Below are 20,338 nucleotides of genomic sequence, written 5' to 3' on the forward strand. Positions count from 1 at the left end.
GCAGCAACAATTGTGCGGGTATTTATCGGAGGTGGACTGGAAACTGAGCTACTTCTACTATCTTTCTCTTTAGTGTGCTGCTTTCTTGCTTGTTCATCTGTTCCCCGGCCTATAGAGGAAGAAAGGCTTTGAGAGGAGAGAGAGAGAGGGAGGCTTTGCATAAGAGAGAAAGAGAGATTTTGCTTAAGAGAGAGAGACTACACTTTCAGAGACCTATATCTTCTTAAAGTCCTGCATCCTGCAAACTAAAAGTGCGTGCTATCAGAGGTGCTTCTTCTGTGATCTGCCATCTGCCTTCCATGACCTATCAGAGGTGCTGCTTAAACGTGCTTATCCGGTTATCCCTTCTACCAGCTGCTTATCCTCCGGTGCTTCCTATAGGTGTGTGTCTTATATACCTAAGGCAGCCAATCAGCTTAGGATTAGCACAATTGAGGCACGCCCCTCGGTACCAATCAAGAAAGAATGAGGAATATCTGTTGACCACTAGCACAAAGGAGACATCAACCAATCAGGCAAAAGTAGATCACACTGTGTTAACACTAACTATGCACCATCTCTTGACTCAACGCTAGCCACCATTTTAGGATTACCCAAACATGTCTTCTGCAGGCATTCTGACCTACAAAGAAAAATTTCTTTTTCTTTAGATTTTCCCTATTAAAATAATTACTTTAAATCAATTAGTATAAAATAATTTTCTGAATAACTGTTTTAAAAAAATAAATTTCCTAACATCTTAAATCCTTCACAAAGAACCAGATTTTAAAATATTTGTTTTTTTTTTAATTTATTTTTTTACATTTACATAGGGTAATGATGTTTCTTTTTTTTCCCTTCCCCCCCACCCCTCCCACCCTTTTCCCTTTATACAGTCCTTCTTTCCTTCATTCTTACCGCTCTCCTTAGCCTAACTCTAAACCTAACCCTAAACCTAATGCTAACCCCTCCCACCCCCATTATATGTCCTCATCCGCTTATCAGTGAGATCATTTGTCCTTTAGTTTTTTGAGATTGGCTTATCTCACTTAGCATGATATTCTCCAATTTCGACCATTTGCCTACAAATGCCATAATTTTATCATTCTTCATTGCGGAGTAATATTCCATTGTATAAATATGCCACAGTTTCTTTATCCATTCATCAACTGAAGGGCATCTAGGTTGGTTCCACAATCTGGCTATGGTGAATTGAGCAGCAATGAACATTGATGTGGCTGTATCTCTGTAGTATGCTGATTTTAAGTCCTTTGGGTATAGACCAAGGAGTGGGATAGCTGGGTCAAATGGTGTTTCCATTCCAAGCTTTCTGAGGAATCTCCACACTGCTTTCCAGAGTGGCTGCACTAATTTGCAACCCCACCAGCAATGTATGAGTGTTCCTTTTTCACCACATCCTCGCCAACACCTATTGTTGCTTGTGTTCTTGATAATCGCCATTCTAATTGGGGTGAGATGAAATCTTAGGGTAGTTTTGATTTGCATTTCCCTTATTACTAGGGATGTTGAACATTTTTTCATATATCTGGTGATTACTTGTACATCTTCTTCTGTGAAGTGTCTGTTCATTTCCTTAGCCCATTTGTTGATTGGATTATTTGTATTCTTCGTGTAGAGTTTTTTGAGTTCTTTATAGATTCTGGAAATTAGCACTCTATCTGAGGTATGGTTGGCAAAAATATTCTCCCACTCTGTAGGCTCTCTCTTCACATTTCTGATAGTTTCCTTTGCTGAGAGAAAGCTTTTTAGTTTGAATCTATCCCAGTAGTTGATTCTTGCTTTTATTTCTTGTGCTATGGGAGTCCTGTTAAGGAAGTCTGATCCTAAGCCAACAAGTTGAAGATTTTTACCTACTTTTTCTTCTATAAGATGCAGGGTCTCTGGTCTGATTCCAAGGTCCTTGATCCATTTTGAGTTGAGTTTTGTGTAGGGTGAGAGATCACTTTTTCCGACTTCTCAATCTTTATGATTTCTCACATCAGCAATGGGAATTTTTAAAGTTTATTTTATCTTCTGGGTGTATTCTATTCTGCTACTGGCATAAAGACATACTGGCATAAAGACATTTTGGCAAAAATTTTATCATAACTCATTCAAAGTGTATTGACCCAGAACTGGGGCACTTTTGACTATTGAATTAGATAGTAAACTGCTGTATTTCTGCAAACACATATGCAGAAATTCAACAGAACTCGTTCTGCCCACCTTGTCCTCTGACCATATCCTCACTACCTTCTCTTAAATTATTCTGGATAGCATGAGCCTCTGATCTTTCTGTCACCTCCTTTTGACTAAAACTCTCTGTTTTTCCTCATACTCCCCTGTGTGCTCTGTTAGCCTGCTTTGATTCTCCTTTTGAGATTCCATCAGGTCTCTTTAAATCAGTATTTGGAAATGGGAAGGAAAGGGCCCTATCTGTCAACTACTTAGGGAAAATAGGTCATAAAGGGAAAAAAAAAAAAAGACTTTATTCTCTCACACTAGAGAGAGTGGAATAAAAGTAACTTTTCTTTAGAACATCACCCTTTCATGCTATCCTTCCATTGCCTCTCTCTTTGGACCCCCTAAAATTCAAATTAATAAGGAGATGTAACTTCATCCTGGTGATTTTCTCTTCATTTAAAGTCCAATCCTCCAGTAGGAAAACAAATGATTAATGAATTCAGTCACCTGACAGGTTAAGATTAATTACTCAAAATGCAAATCTGTTTGTTACTGGGTAAATAGTCTCTCGGGCAACAATTTATTTCATATCAGGCTATAAAAAAAAACCCTGTAGTTTTATACTTAAAAAAAATTGAACAAGGGGTGAATAACTCTAATAAATTAAGGAGCAAGTTGCCTGAAAATACTAATCTAATACTCTCTTCTCTAAAAAAATCATCATTCCCTGATATATTTCTATTTTTAAATTTTATGACTATTTTTTTTTATAACAAGCAATCACTTCCCTTCTCAATGGTTGTGTGATTATAGTGCATTGTTGAAACCTCTCTATATTTCATCATTATTGTTGTTTTTAAAACTGCAATATTCTTCAAAGGATAATAGTTTGGATAACTTTATCATTTGCTTGGGAGTATAAACTTAATAACATGGGTCATATTATGAGCTTATAAATATGGTTATTTTCGTATTCATTTTCAAAATTCTTTTCAAATAAAATTTTCTTTGATTAGGTTATTATATTTCAATCTTAGGAGAATATTGTCCATTTTTATTCAGATAAGTAGTAAGTTGTTGAATTCAAGTACAAAAAATAACCAGTTTTTTGACCATCCATCCATCAATCTGAATATTCTGCAGAATATCTCATAATAAATACTAGAAAAGAACATCAGTTTTTTAATATCCTCCCAGTTCTGGTGCACTCCAGGAGAAGGGCCTACAGATACAGATAGCTTGTGGACTTGTGAGTTTAGCTGTTTGTCACGGGAGCTCCCCAAAGACATGCAGGTTATTTATTTGACCAGTTTGAGAACATGAGGTTCTATCATTTTATTTTGTCACTTGCAAAAGGAAACAAATAAATCTATGTCAAAATAACTGACCAGTGCTCTTCGAAAATATTAAGATTGTGAAACATGAGGAAAATCTGAGAAACTGTCAGATTGGAGCAGATAAAATGCAGGATGGGACCCTGGAAAAAAATGAGATTATTTTAATAGAAAAAGAGTGAAATTAAATGTGGTTAAGATATCAATCACATTTCACAGATCATAATATCTTAGTTTTCCTAATTGTACAATATCTATACAGATCTTAACATTAGGGGAAACTGAGGAAGCAAATACAAAAGTTTTGTATGATTTTGCCACTTTTGTTTAAGTCTAAAATTCATTCAGAATAAAAGGTTAATTTTTAATCAAAAGCGAATGCCTTTTCCTGGGTCATTTCTAAATAGCATAATGACATACAAATTTTGATAAATAAGTTTCTATTATTTTAAATACCAAAAGGACACCAAATATTTTACATATAAATTCTTTATAAGTAGATATTTAGAGGAGGACTATATTCAGCAATGCAGCATAAACAGATTAAAGGTTGCTTTCTTTCAGACATTATTAATAATCCAGTTTCATACAGATATTTTAATCTGGTATTGTCAATTTTAAAAATATTTTATTTGTTAGTGTATATTCTAGAAACTGAGCAAAGAACAGTAACAGTGATTCTCAGGGCTCTGCCTCCTCCAGCTCTCTCAATAGGTTAGAGGAGAATGGGTAGTAATTGGGCAGCCGACTGACTAGCACTTTCTCAAGGAGAAGGCTGCAGGGCATTTCCTCAGGGTGGCAACTCTCACCTGGGAAGGTCGGCCAAGGATTCTTACTTCTCAATCTGTCTCAGTAAGGAAATCACTAATTAATCCCCCAGACTCCAGAATCAGCAGAGGGAAGGCCTAAAATTGAGAACCACTGTGATTTTTCAGAAGTAATATCTTCTATTCAGAGGTTGACAACTTTTCCTGTAAAGAGGCAGGTAGTAAATATTTTAGGTTTACAAGATATGGGTCTCTTTACAAGAACTCATCTGGGCCATTGTAGATGCAAAACAGCCATGGACAAGAAAACAATGGTTATAGTTGTATTCCAGTATGACTCACTTAGAAAATATTACAATGGGCTGCACTTGCTATAAAACAAAAAATTTCTTGGAGATTCTTAGGAACCAGCTTAGGTAAGAAAATTGTCTACAGAATCCATGGAGAAATAATTAGACCAGAATTTATGGCAACAGTATCTGAGCACTTCTCAATACATTCTCATTATAATGTACCTTAATTATATCATAAATAAGATCAAAGAAAAGTTTTACCTGTGAGAAAAAGCAGAGACTTTTGAAACAGGTCAACTTGTACTGCAGTTCTTCCTGTCTCTTATTAGTTGGGCAAGTTCTTAAAATCTTCGACCTTTAGGTTCCTCATCTCTAAAACATAAATAAAATATATTCTTAAATGGCAAGAATGATAACAATGTTTAACAAACCTTTATATGAGCTAAGGTCATGCATTTTCCTGGAATCAACATGAGATAACTTCTACAGAAGATTAATCCAGCATTTCAAAGATCACCAAACAATTGCAATATCTATTTGAATCTCTCAGAGAAAATCTAAGGTCCCAGTTCCTGTTATCCAGCAGTTCTTCATGACAGCTCCTTTTGTTTCTTGTACAAATTGCTCACATGTCACAATGCCTAAGAGCTTCCCCCGTAACACATCTCTAAAACTCAGTCTCTTTTGTGCTTCTCCTCCTCCTCAGACATCGATGTACCTTTTCTGGCTTTTATTTTCTTTCTGAAATACACATTTTTTATACCACATTATAAACTTTATTTTCTATTTTAATTGCTTAATGTTAATTTCCTTTTATTGAATAAAAATTCCCTGAGGGCACTTGATATATCTCACATGCTCAGACTAGTGCTTAGCTCAAAACAGCCACTTGATAAATATTTGCTGATTACATTAGTTCTTTTGATTTTATATTATAGAGGCCTTAGGAACCAATCTAGCAAAAACTAAATTCTCCTTGGATAGGAAATGGAATAGGAAAGAAGAAAAGTTATGAAATACTCAAATTTGTGGGTGCAGAGGGCCCTAAGATGACTTACATGTTATGTGATGACCTCAATATTAACATTATTGACACACAGAAGCTTCACAAGAAATAGATTTTTCCTACATGGTCTACATTTTATGATATAATTGCATATAATTCTTAGTCTTTTCATGAAAATTTTACTTACCTATCATGTAACTACTGAACACCTTCATGAAACTTCAGTCTGACTTTTGCTTCTGACCAAGATTAAAATAAAAAGATCTGATTCATTCTTTTACTGAAATCAAGTGAAAAACAAGACAAAATGCATGGAACAATGCATTTTAATTCACTAAGTATAAGATAATTAGAGATAGCAATCTCTGAGAGGTAGGAGATATGGGAACTTTAAGATTGCCCTAACTTATCACATAGAGAAAGTTTTCAATGACACAGAAGGGAACTCAGTTGCAGCTCATGAGTCAGCCTCCTTGAGTTGAAATTGAGCTAGCAGTGCAGGGAGACCAAGCAGGCTAGGCAGAGTAACAGAGGAGAAGATGTATGGAAAGTGAACACTGGAAATCCACAGAAGATCTGCTTTCAGTCTCTAGCAGAGCACTTATCAATGCATTCACATGAGGAAACTACTCAGGAAAGAACCACTTGGAAGGATTAAATAATACAGTTTCAAAGGCCTGCACTTGAGAATAATGCCTGCTCAAACCTGTCGTACTAAAAAAATCCCATAATTCCTGAGGCAGTAGGTACAGTATTTAAAATAGTTTTGCCTTGGTAGTCTTAGAATAAAATCCTCCTCCAATTCTCAGTATAAAACTAAAAGACAAAACCAGAGATCTGTTTCCAAGTAACTGAACTGTACCTCAAATAAAAAAGTTCAGGAGTATTTATAGAAATACAAAAAAGGACTAGCTACCAACAATTTAAAAGTTATAACATTTAGCATAAGTTAAAAATTACCAGATATGCAAAGAAGCATGAAAATAGGGCATACAGTTAGGAGAAAAATCAATCAATTGTAACCTTCTCACATATGACAGAGATGAAAGGATTGGTAGAAAAGAACCTTAAAATAGTTATCATAACTGTATTACATTCGTTCAAGAATCCAAATGACAGAATGAGTATATTAAGACAAAGCATGAAACATAATTTTTTAAAAAATCCAAACCAAACCTCAAGAAATGAAATTTAATGTCTGAGATAAAAAATTCATTGAATGAGATTAATAGCAGGTTACACATTACAAAAGAAAACTATAATAAAGAAAAGGTATAGCAGAAAAAAAATTCTACAAGAAAACAATAAAAATGAAGCAAAGAAGAAAGAAATATCATCACTTCTTTGTGGGACAGTTAAAGTGGGACAAATTACATTATCCTAATATGTGTATATATAATGATATATATATATATACATATATATATATATATACACATGTATTGGATTTTTTTAAACAAAGTATAGAAAGGGGCAAAACGTGTAAATAAATAATACTTACTGGAGAATTAGATTAATCAAATTATGTTATGTGCAGGTACAGATATGGTATAATATATCCCAATATTATGTATCAAAATGACAAATCAAAAATAGATGGAAATTTTCCAGATTTAATATGAATTATAAACCAAAGATTCAAGAAGCTCAACTAATTAGAAACACAAGGAATATGGAGAAAACTCTACAAAGGCATATTGTAGACATATTATTTAAAACCAGAGATGATCTTAAAAGAGGCCTTTAAATTTTTTCACAAATACTAAAGCTGAAAAAAACTCATCACCAGCAGACCTGTGATACAAAAGGTGTTGAAGGGAGCCTGAGAGGACATTGGAGCTACACAAAATAATGAAGACTGGTAAAAGTGGTGACTGCTTGGTAAATACAAAAGATTTTTCTCTTATAATTTAAGTCTCTTCACAGGAAACTTCATGAATACCTTGTTTATCTGGATTCTTCTTTCTAACATATCTGTGTGTTCTTTCCTACCTATGGCTATCATTCTGAGACACTCAGAAATGAACTCAGTAGAGACATTGCTCCAAACAAATAAGTAGAAAATGTCTATAAAAATCCTTAGTGAATGTTACATGAATGGGATTTGTTAGCTTGAGATACGAATAGGGAATCACTTCACATCCCTTAGATCACCCTGGCTGTTACCCAGTCTCATGTCTTCCTTCCAATAAATAGAATTAGCCCACATTCATCTTATTAGATTACTTCAGGTTCAAGAATTTCTTCAGAAAGCAGCTTTGTCTCTACTTGTTTAATTACCACTGGTGCTGATTATACATGCTAAATTAAAGAAACTAATTAATATTCTACTCTCCTTCCTCGTCCTGATGATAATGGAGTGGTCACACTGAACCAGACAACAACACTGGAGTCTGAATTTCTTCCTCTGTGGCATCCCCACACCCAGATTTTCCATTTTTCATTATTTTTCTTTTTATATCCTAAAGACACTTTGGTATCTTTCTGACAGGCTCCATAAAAAGCCAATTTGCATTTTACTATTAGCATTGTATTTTGATAAATCAGATAAAAAAGCAACACTTTGTGTGAATAAGACAACAAAAGTAATGATGAGAGCTCATCCCTAATGAGACAACAAGATATTAGGGTCATAGAAATATTTAGACTTTCAGGCTCTGAATGACATGTAGTATCTTTGTCAAATTGCCTAAGGCTTTGAAACTCCAGGGACTGCACAATCTGCAGTCTTCAGCAAAAACCATTGAACATAGCATTAGCCAAGACCCATATAAAAATTCTTTGAGAGGTATTTTTATACAAAATACTTCTGCATTATTTGCAATTTGTCTATCATTTAACAAAGCATTTGTGCACCAACTATGTGTTAGTCATTTTGCTAAGCACTGCAGATTAAAGCACGGATGAGATATAAATTTTGCCCTAAAGGAACTCACAGACTTTTGAGGAAAACATATCAGTTGGACAATTAAAGCAAATTTGATAAGTGCTGTAAATCATTCATGCACTGATTGATTTGACAAATATCTTATATTCTATTGTGAACTGAGTTATGTCCCACCAAATTTTATATATTGAAATTTTCATCCCTAGTACTTCAATATGTGATACATTTTGGAAATATAATCTTTACATGGGTAATTAAGGTGTGCTTATTAAGGTTGATTCTAATCTAAGACTGCTGATATTCTTATAGAGAAGAAAAATTTGGATACAGAAGTAGTACAAAGACAATGTAAATAATTAGGACAGGAACTAAGTAAGAATGAAGATGACAACTTAGAGGCCAAGTAGAAGGCAGGGAAGAGATTCTTCCCTCATTGTTCTCAGAAGTAGCTAAACCTGCCAAAAGCTTGATCTAGGACTTCCGGCCTCCCCACATATATTTAAGACAACCCATACCCATTGTTCAGCCACCAAATCGCCCTAGTAAACTAACACATTTAGATCAGGGCTGTGTAGTAAAAGCACTTGGATTGCTGTGGAGAAGACAACTTAGGAGCTTTAGACATAATGCTTGAAACAGTTTAGTAAGAAATCCTAACTCAGGAAAATGCATGTTATAATAAATATGAGCAGAGAGTGCTATTGGAGCTAATGGAAAACAAATGTATGCTTATATCTAGAATGAGAAATCAAGAATCATTGGAGTCAAATAGAAAAGGAAGGATGACACAGAGAAAGCGTGTTCAAAGGTACGGAGTTAACAAACGAACAGGGCACGTCTTCGCATTCATAGGAAAGATACACATGCTCATTGTGTAGTTGCATTTGTGTATATTATTTCCCTGGCTGTTACTTTTTTCTTCTGGATTAAATTTAATGTATTCTAATAAAAGCCATCCCCACACTTGTGGCAAATAAGGTATATGTGCAATTTTGTGCACATCAACCTATCAGAGCTTTCTACAGATCTACATTATGCTATATGATTTCTTTTTTTTAAATAGGTTTTTTTGTTTAGTTAAACATAACATTAGGATTCATGTTGACACAATTATAAAATCATGGAATATAATTTGTTCTTAATCAGTGCCCAGTACTTCCCCTTCCCATCCACTCCTCCCTCCCCTTGTTCCTTTCCCTCTATTGATCTTTCTGCTAATATCTTAATGCTATAAGATTTCTACTCATAAACAAGGTGCAATTAATTCTATTCACCTCTCTCAGGACTTCATTCCTCTCAAACCACTCTGGGTTTTCATTTCTGGTCTACTTCCATGTTATTCTAATTGAATTAAACACTTGGAGTTTCATTTTGTTTCCAATTTTTTCCAACAAAAAGAGTTTACTTCACTGGTTCCCTGAAGAACATAAAATAATACAAAACTTAAAATGAACTCAATACAATTCACTTGTCATTTAGCATTTACCTCACACATAGAGCCATAGGAGAAAAATAAAAAGACATATAGATATAGGTTCAAAGATGTTGGCTTAATAAAACATGTGCATGTGTGTGTATGTGTGTGTGTACAGAGAGAGAAAGAAGGAAAAAGTTTTACTTCTAGTCCACTTTTACTTTTTACTAGAAAAAAAATACTGGAAATAATACAAAACTATTTTCTGATGATCTTCCAGCCTATTTCTCCATACTCCTTAACTCATAAAAGTTTTTGATCACTCCCAAAAAGTTTGGATAATGTTAAGAGCAAATGGTTCTTTACAGAGAATGGTAATGTGCCATATCAGAAGCAAAATACAAGAAAATAATATTTAACAACATTATTCTTGTGTAATTTCTGTAGGGACTATGGTAACTGGGAAATCCATATTTTGTATTTTTTAGAGAATAGTCTTCTAAGAAAGAACTTCATGGTATTTTGTTTGTGTGATGTAACAATTTATATGCATTTTACACATAAAGATACATAAAATAACCCTAATATTGGTGGGTCAGTCTCCAAAATTTTCTTTCTATACATATATGAATATAGATTCTCTTTATGGAAATATTTTTGTTTTTTATTATTTTCATTGTTTACTATAAATAAATGTCATAGCTATGTGAAAATAATAAAATAATAAATATAATCTGCATGAGCTGTTTAGTGGGTTGTGTTGGGTGTATATAACTGGGAAAGAATAAATATCAGACTGTATAATAAGGAGATTAGAACAATTTGTTAATCCAATTACAATTTTAAAAAACACTGAAAATGAAAGAAAATTTCAATTTAGGCTTTATTTATATATATCATTATAGTATTTTTCTATAGGTACTTGGTTATTTCAATACTGTGAATCACATAGAAGTTAGACTCTTTTCTCATGCACTTTCTTTGAATTTGTTTGAGGTAAACAAGTAGAATCTTGGAATAAATAAATGTGGTTGATCTCTGCAAGTCTAAATAAATTAGGACTAGCACTAAGCTTTGCTTATAATAGACCCTGTATCATCGTTTCTCTACACAAAACATTTCTACCTGCTTCTTCTGATCAGCTACTTTTGAAGGTTTAAGTCTATTATCACATGAAAGTGACTCCTTTCTCATAATGTTCTGTTCAAATGTCCCCCCACCTATGTTCATTTTAAACAAGTGCATGAAAAGTTTTCTCTCTGTGAAAAACAGAGATATATCTTTCTCAGACAATGATAACCAAACAAATACCTATGTTACTTCAAAAAGTCCCGGAAGACTCAACATCCCTTTATTGAGTTGTTATATGAGCCACTATGCTGTTTGCTTAAGATGTATACTCCTGAATATCAGAGTTCATCATCTTGGATGGAAACAAACAAGCTAATATAAAACCATAATAATGACGTTAAAACCTTTAGTGTTCTATGTCATCTGTTTTCCAGTTCCTGCTGGTATTAATGAATATGAGAATGACAAGATCCAGTTGTGTTTGAGCAAAGTAGAAAAAAATTTTAAGGAAGAATGATATAGAAATTGAACAATATGTATAGAGGGTTTTGACAATTTAGTTATGCAACATATTTTCCAGAGAGTTTTATTTACTGAGAGTGAAAATGATTTTCTAGGAAACTGAATATTCCCTTCCTGTTTCTTCTCATTTATTTATTTTATTTATTTATCGTTTTTTGGTACCAGGGATTAAACTCAGGGTCCACATCCTCAGTCCTATTATTAGTATTTTTTTTTTTTGTATTTTATTTAGAGACCAGGTCTCACTGAATTGCTTAGTGCCTCTGCGTTGCTGAGGCTGGCTTTGAACTCTTGATTTGATCCTCCTACCTCGGCATCCCGAACCACTGGGATTACAGGTATTCGCCACCTCACCTGGCTTCTTTCTTTTTTTTTTTTTTTGCTGTACTTATTTTCAGTTGTGATTAATTCTACCTTTAACTTAATTCCTTTTATTCCTTTTATAGAATTCATTGTAGTCCCTCTATCATTTTATAAAATAAAAATTGATGATCCACTTATATAGCATTACTACCTAAGTCATGACATTTTTTTAATTTAAATTTTGGAAAATCATCAAATTTTCTTTCATTGGTGAATTCACTGTTCAATTCTCATGGCAGTGATAAAAGTGTCCAATACCCTTTTAATTTGTCTTGTTAATGAGGAGGTATTTAATCTCCCTACAAACAAACTAATGTAAAGATAGTTTGCATTTAAACAAGCATCTGCTGGATTTCAAATCTGTATTTAAATCAACTTGTTATATCACCTTCTGCTGGGTTATATTTTCTATGTACAATCATATCTAAAAGAACTATGAAAACTCAAGTTTCTGTCTCTATATACAAAGTCTATGATTGTATTCAATAAGTGTTTTCTTCTATTTTATTATTTGTACTCAATTTGTGCATAGTTTTCACTTTTGTCATTCTGATGGCAATATGATATTCCTTTAATTTAATATAGCATTTTCTACCTAACAACTTTCTCAGAATTGGTGATATGGACATTTTTTAGGTTTAAGTTACAATATATAATATAACTCTAAGCATTTTTGCACAAACAAGCTTTCCTGTCTTCTTTCATTATTCCCATGCAATAAGTTCTTTAAAAATAGTATTATTAGGTAAAAGAAGACCATGATTTTTATTACTTGTATCATGAGTTGTCAACCTACTTATTTCAAGTACTGAGCCAATTTACAATGCCACCATTAGTGTAGAAATTTACTTGTTTCCAACACTCCTATGTTGTTTCTCTTAATTGAAAATGTTTTTCTTATATAACAGGAGTAATACAATATCTGTTAATTACACTCATTAGCATTTTGCTAATCTATTAGTGTCAGGTATTTTAAAAGTTACTTTTTTAGTGTTGAAAATTCTTTATACTAACAATCCTTAGTGTTTAGCATATATTAGGTGATATTGAGTGTTTTTTGAAGGATTGAATAAATGGACGATTGATTTTTTTTTACCATTCATAGATTGAAGTTCTTTTTTACACCTTTGATCCCAATCTAACCCTCACATAGTTTAGAACTCAAACATATGCTTGTTATATTTATGAGATGAGTATATATCATTATCTTTCTTTTCTTCTGAATTATTTCCTATATAATTTAATTTGTATATGCAATCAGATATGTAAGTTGCATTGTGTCAATGGTCAATTGTTAGTCCATCTTCAGTCTTACACAAAAACTGTCTTCTTACCTTAATTGGGATAAATATAAAATTTTATTAATTTGACCATCTTATGTTAAAAAATACTTAAATATATCATATATTTAGAAAATATTTGTAATATCAGATATTTAATTGGACATGCTTTATCATAATTATAGCCACGTTTTACTAATATTATTCATTAAGTACTTTTTTTAAATATTTGTCAAAGCACAAACTCATAATGATTAAAAGTTAAGTACTTGTGTGGTGGCAAACCATGTTTTTTTAATTAAAAATACATTGAAACAATTTTAATGTATTAATTTAACATGTTTTGATGTACATTTACATAGTGAAAGAATTACTGAAAGTAAGCAAGTTAACATATCCATCACCTTCCATAGTCATAGTCCATCTTGTGTGTGTGTGTGTGTGTGTGTGTGTGTGTGTGTTAAGAACACTTAAAATCTATGCTGAGCAACTTTGCAAAACAAAATCTAATACTAATATTTTCCCTCTGTATTTTTATTAATATTTATTTGTCCTATACAACTACAATTTTGACCTACGTCTTCCCATTTCCTTTCCCTACCCTGTCACTGGTAACTACCATTCTACTCTGTATGTGATCTCTTTTTTTTTTAAACTTGGCATATAAGTGAGATGTTGCAATATTGTTCTTTCTGGAAACATTTAGAATCCTTGTTTTACTCCATAGTAGCTGTATAACCTTGAATAAGTCAATTAAGATTTTTAAGTCTCGTCTATAACCTGGAGAGAATAATATAACCTGCTTTTAGGATTTGTGTGAGAATTAGGTAGATAGTGCACTCAAGTTGCTCAGCAGTGAGCTCTGGTTGACAGAGCAGTGTTAGTGGTGATGCTTGCCTCAGCACTAAGAGAAATACCCTTAACCAATAGACCATTACCCTTGATGTATTTTTCAGTCCTATTTATATGTTTTAACACAATGTGGGCTATTCAGTATGAATAATTTTTAAGTTTCCTCTTCAACTTTAGTCTATTACAGAGATTTTACAATATTATTTAAAAACATTTTTATACCTATGCAAGAGAATTAGGATGCACAATAAATTCCTTAAGCATTACTCTATGACTGATCATTTAAGTTGTCCAATTGTTCACTATTATGGATAAGTCTTCAATGATACTCTTTGCATGCACATCTTTGTATTTCTAATTATTTCCTTGGAACAAATTATAGCAAGAATTGTTAAATTAGGTCTTCTAGCATACATTAAATTACTTTCCAGAAAAGTTGATCTAATTTGTGATACAAATAGTTCCTGTCTCACTATAATATTGACAGCATTAAGTGTAGTTTTGAAAACTTCCAGCTTGATAGTATAGAATGGCATCTCACTGATGTTTTAATATGGATTTGACTCAATGAATATCAATGTTCTTCCATGTTCATTAACCTTTTGAATTTACTCTTTCATGAAATACTCTTATAGGTAACTAATGGAGATTTGTTTTTCTTATAGTTTATAGTAGTTTTTAAATTATAAAAAATTCCAAAATATTTCTTCAATTGATTTTATGTTTCTTAACACAGGGGTGTGTTCAACTCTAATGAACTTAAATCTACCAATATTTTCTTGAGATTTTCATAAATTTTTTTATGATGGTAATGTCTCCTTACCTCTAAAGTTCTTTCACTTGTGCCTTCAACTGTCCACTTCATTCATTTGTTTGCATTTAAACTCATATTGAGAGCAATTTATTTTCATGTACTATATAATATGAAGATCTAAGTTTTTCTCATTAGCCAACTAATTGTTTCACTCATTGAATTTCTTTAACCCTTTGATTTATGATGATACTTTCAAATTAAAGAAATTCATTTTAGAATTATTTCCTCTTAATAAAAATGTTTATAGGTGCCATGGTCTGACTGTGTCTCCCACAATTTATATTTTATAATGTAATGGCCAAATTGATAATATTCAGCAGCATGGACTTTGATAGATGACTAAAGCATGAAGGCAGGGAGACCTCATGGATGGGAGTGGGGTTTTTGCAAAAGGGCTTGTGGTAGGGGTTTTATCCCTTTGATTTTTCACCATGTGAGGACACAGTATTCATACTCTTTTGGTCTTTCACCATCCCCCACAGAAACACATGGCACTGGCCACTTCTGCTATGTGAGGACACAGGAAGAAGGCTTACTTCCTGCACATAGACTTTGAACTTGCCCACCTGTAGAACTGTGAGAAATCAATTTTTGTCCCTTACAAGTTACCAGTATATGGTATTTGTGATAGCAGCATGGACTAAACCAATGTTAATCATGAAAATATTGGCAAATACAATTAAGAACAAAGAACAAAATGAAATCACCCATAAACTTGTAAAATCTAGGCATGCTCTCTAAAAATGCTGGTATATAGTTTTCTAAAGATATTGAATCCTTTTGTTTAAAATAGGATACAGTAGTATGCATTTTTAACCATTTTACTCTTCATTGGACAAACATGTATTTTTCTTTCACTGTAGTTACGACATTGTACTGAGCACTTCAAGAGCGATGGTGGAGCTGGCAGAGACTGTTCTTGTGATTTTTTTCAATGAAAGTTAATAGTGAAACACAACTCATGGAATTAAGACCAATAGTTTGTTATTGCATTTCTGATCATTCAGGTCATGGAGAAAGTGACAAAGAGTCAAGAGAATATGAGAGAAGATTCTTAGGTTTTCTTAGTTTTCAAGGAAAGTGTCCTTGTCTTTAAGTCCTTAAGGACAGACATTTAATTTAACACTTTAAAATGTTAAATTTAATTTAATTTGTGGTGGTTTTTCTGGAAGAAAAAAAAAATTCTCACTTGACTTTCCTCACACCTCTGGCAAGGAGTGTAGATCCATTGATGGTGATTCCAGGTGCAAATTGTAGTTATTAGGCTTACTTGCGAATACACCCTAAAGCCCCAATATCTAGACTACTGCATTTAATAAACCATGTGGAGCTACATTTGGTAAACCACATGTATTTAATTTAAAGTGCAAAATCTGGGTATCTGCTTTTCAAAGGATCTGCTATTTTTAAAATGTGTTTTTCATGATTTAAGTATTTAAGTATTTAAATTTATTTAAGTAAGCATTTAAGTATTTTTTTTCACAAAATTTGATTTGATTTCCAAAAAAAATAAACAAACAAAACTAACTTGAAGCTTCTTGAAACTACAGACAAGGAGTTGTAAAGGTATTTGTAAGAGATTTTTTTAAGTGAGCTCATTCTTGTTTAACTTTGTAAAAGTCAGTGTCAAACATTTGTAAAAACATCATTTCTGTTGCTTTTATCTCATTCTGTGTTTGGCATCCTAAATTGTGCTACTGTTTTAAGGAACACCAATACCAGCCAAAGTACTTATACAGCCTGAATAGTTATATGTCAATAAAAATAAGAGATATCCTCTAGCAATATGTGGCCAGATTTATGTGGTATTGAAAGGAGCAAAAATAAGTGGCCCAGTTTTAATCCCCAATACCTTGCCATTTTTTGACTGAGTGACTTTAGCGATATATATATATTTATTTTTCTTTCTTTCTTTTTTTTTTGTAGACAAATTTCTTCTGTAAATTAAGGTTCTGGCCTAATTCAAAGGGCTGTGAACTTTATAGAAGATTGGTAAAAGCAGTTTGAAAAGTAGTCAGTTCTTTGTATTTTTACACTCTTTATGATTTATAGATAACTATAGTTGTCATATGCTATATACCAAAATTAAGTGTTCACCAATTATTTGGAAATTGGAAGTATTATTTTCAATGAGTTGAATAGCTACATGCCACAATTCAAGGCTTAATTTTATATCCTACAAATGAAATGCAAGATGTCTTTTGGTAAAGTTCACTGGCTATTGCAAACTGTATATGGCACCTTGGCTTTGCTTCAGTAGAATGGGGATGATGATGAAGGTCATAGAGCACAATAGGCACCCCACCCCCATTGCTCACAATTGTGGAAACACCTAGTCAAAAAAAGAACTTTCTGCTGATTCACTATGGTTATTCATGAGACTCAAGGGCCTTCCATGTATTTCAGCCTTGCCAGAATGATCTTCAAGTGACTACAAAGTAAAACAAGAATGAGCTCACTCAAAAAACACCTCTAAGAGTGATTGTTTTGAAAGAAATACTGCTTATAGTGAACACCTGTGCCACTTGACTTCAAAACAATTTTATGTGTGGTATTTAAACATTTTCTTTAGGAGTTATCAGGTAGAGCTGTGAGGAAGCAAGGAAATTAAAAGCAGCTTCTGTTAGATTGATATTTTTAATTTCTATTCATCTAGAAAATTATTTTCTCTACTAAAATAAATATTGTTTCCTCATTAACTATCTCAGTGAAAATCCATACTCAAATATGTACAGTACTGTTATTTAAAATAACACATCTACAGAAGTAGATAGTTTCACGTTTATTAAAGTTGCAACTATATTAACCCACATGAATAATTTATCATAGTGTTTGATTATGCATATTAGTTTTCCAGAATATGAAAATTCTAAACTTTATCTAGTACTTTACAGGATTTAGAACTTTGAAGACCTAGAAAAAGTCAATATTACGAAGAAAAAGGCCAATATTATTACTATTACTACTTGCTTCTATAATACACATTCCATAGATAGAAGATAAAGAACCAAACTCTTAACAACATGTGTTGGTTCAATCAATCTGTCTCTAATCCTACTTAAAGTTCTTGAATCAGAGATAGTCTTTTGAACTATTACTATATGTCAGAGACTGTTCTGAGTTATTTCAATTATTTATTGTAATCCTGTCAACTAAGTATGATTAGACTCTCTATTTTACAGATGAATGATTTGGTTTTAAAAGTTGTCATTTACTCAAGTTGTAAAAAATAGGATTTGCATGCAAATCTGACTCAAAGTCTAAACTATTTCTTCCTATATGACCTGAGGATGGAAATGAGAAGTAAGCAGATATATGATCTACTAAAGATATAGAACAGAATCTTCAACAGTGTCTAGGAATAGTCATATTTCAGAATAGTCATCTTATTAATAAGTAACAGGAGTTTCTTTAAAAGAAAAGCTATCATTGCAAGCAGTTGTACTATAAACACTATATAGTAGCCATACTTGTATATAAGAAATTAAATCTTTCTGATAGTCCCAAGCTAAATGAAAACACTAAAACAAAACATTTTTCTTGATTAAATTCTTTAAGATACTTTATCCCAAGTTATAGTGTGAGGATTTTGTGTTATTAAATAACATATCACATGAAAGTTGTTGGATGATTCCCAAATAGCTTTGCCATTTGCTTTTCACTTAGTTGAGCTTTGGGTTTGTTCCAAGTGGGAAGAATTAGGAGACAAAATCATGACAAACGTACAAGGACCCACCTTCTAGTTGCAGATCTTAAGGGTGCTGAAGGAGCCACATCCTTCTGCCTCTGTCTCATGTGGTTCAGCACTCTGACATGCAGTTCCTCCAGATCCTGTCAGATCCTCTCCCTGAATTTGAGTCCTGAGTCAAATTCATGTGCAGCCCCTTGACAAAGTTTGTCAGCTTTTCACTTCAATTGACTTATATCTTTGAGATTGGAGACTGTGAAAGACAGACACAGGGTACAGTTTGTCTTTGTCCTTGCCCTGGGATGCTTTCATTCCCAACCACAAGTTGACTGATCTACAGTGACTCAGAGTTACTACTAGATATAAGGGCAGCAACCTGAATAACTAGCTTACCTCCACCCCTGCTTGCACATTCACATAAGCCCAGCCTCTTAGTCTAGACCACTCAGCAGTTCTGCTTCTCTGATTGGACCCTAACTAATACATAAACAGACACACTGTGGTGTAATCATGCAATAAAATATTTATTTATAAATTTGAGAAGATACTTTAAACAGTTATAGAAAAGCAAAAGGAAATTATTCTGTAAGGAGAGATTGAGTAAATCAAATATATTCTAAGTATATTTTATTATTCCAGAAATTCCTAAGTGAAAGCTATACAAAGCAAGGTCCTGTGTGACTCTGTTGAGGTAGTTCCATGCAATGTCTGGCAGAGTGGGCCTTGGAGCTGAATTTTGACTGTGTCACTTACCTGGCTATGTGGGTTTTTCTAGAAGCCTCTCTGTACTAGGGAAACCTAGATTCTCTGTTTTTTTATTTCTTTCGTTTTTGTTTTTGCTTGTTTATGATCCTGGGAATCAAACCCAGAGCTTAGTACTTGCTAGGAAAGCATTTGACCACTGAGCTACACTCCACAGACCTCCTACTTGTTATAAAAAGTTAATGTGACAAAAATACTTATAATAAATATTTGAAACATTGTAAGTGTTCAGTAATATTACTAAATCTCTTGTCTTTTTTAAAAATTTGAACCTAATAAATGCAAGCTCTGTCTTGGAGTTTGTTACAATGAGTGCATTTAATAAATAAAAATCTATTGTTTAACAACAATAGGAAGGGATAACTGGTAGATTCTCTTTCTTTCATGTATGCTTCAACAGAAATACCAAAAAATATAAACTGTGAAACAGTGTAAAATTTAAATGCTTTATTCTAAAAAACTCAGGTACTTCCTACTTTAATTTTTATTCTAGTTTTTAAATATTACTTCAGTGACTTAAAATACAAACATATTAAAAATAAATAAATTTTAAAATGCAATAATGTAGGGATTTTGACTTGTTTCAGGTGTGCAACAAATGTGGCTCTGAATTACTAGGAGATTGTGTTGAAAAAATCCAATATTCAAGATGTAGAGTGTTTATAAGATATAAAGAAGCCATTTGATTACAAATTTCACAATCAATCCTATTTCTTATAATAGCAATTACTACTACTAAGCTATAGGAGAAATTTCTCCCCCTTGTCCACATTAAGACACTGGATAAAATAATGAATAATACTCCAATGTCTTACAGTTAACATAAACATGGTGACATGTTCTATAATGCTATTTCTTATTATCTCTTTCAAACAGGCAAACAGCAGTGTTCTTTAATATAATTTTGTGGGGCCAATCTCAAGAGGACAATTACAAAGTAAAGCAGGTCTATGGTTCTCTAATTGTGTAATAAAATTTAGTATAGATCAGTTGAAAATCTCAAGGAATAGATGGAATTTTTAAAAGGTGACCTTTCTTAGAAATGGGATCATGCAGTTGCAATTAAGAGAAAGTCATACAGGAGTAGTGTGGGCCCCTAATCCAATATGACTGGTGTCCTTA

The 20,338-nt window shown here is 32.8% G+C and overlaps 1 long non-coding RNA gene across 1 annotated transcript; it reads right to left on the reverse strand.

Moving 5' to 3' along the window:
• Positions 1-1,841: 1,841 nt before the first annotated feature.
• On the reverse strand, positions 1,842-18,773 carry LOC124960422 (uncharacterized). The gene is made up of 3 exons (XR_007104073.1): positions 18,503-18,773; positions 4,819-4,929; positions 1,842-3,640 (listed from the first exon to the last, which is right to left on the reverse strand). It is a non-coding gene; the product is annotated as an uncharacterized LOC124960422 (long non-coding RNA).
• Positions 18,774-20,338: the final 1,565 nt, after the last annotated feature.

Source organism: Sciurus carolinensis, chromosome 11, assembly GCF_902686445.1.
Source record: "Sciurus carolinensis chromosome 11, mSciCar1.2, whole genome shotgun sequence".
In the NCBI taxonomy this organism is placed as follows: Eukaryota; Metazoa; Chordata; class Mammalia; order Rodentia; family Sciuridae; genus Sciurus; species Sciurus carolinensis.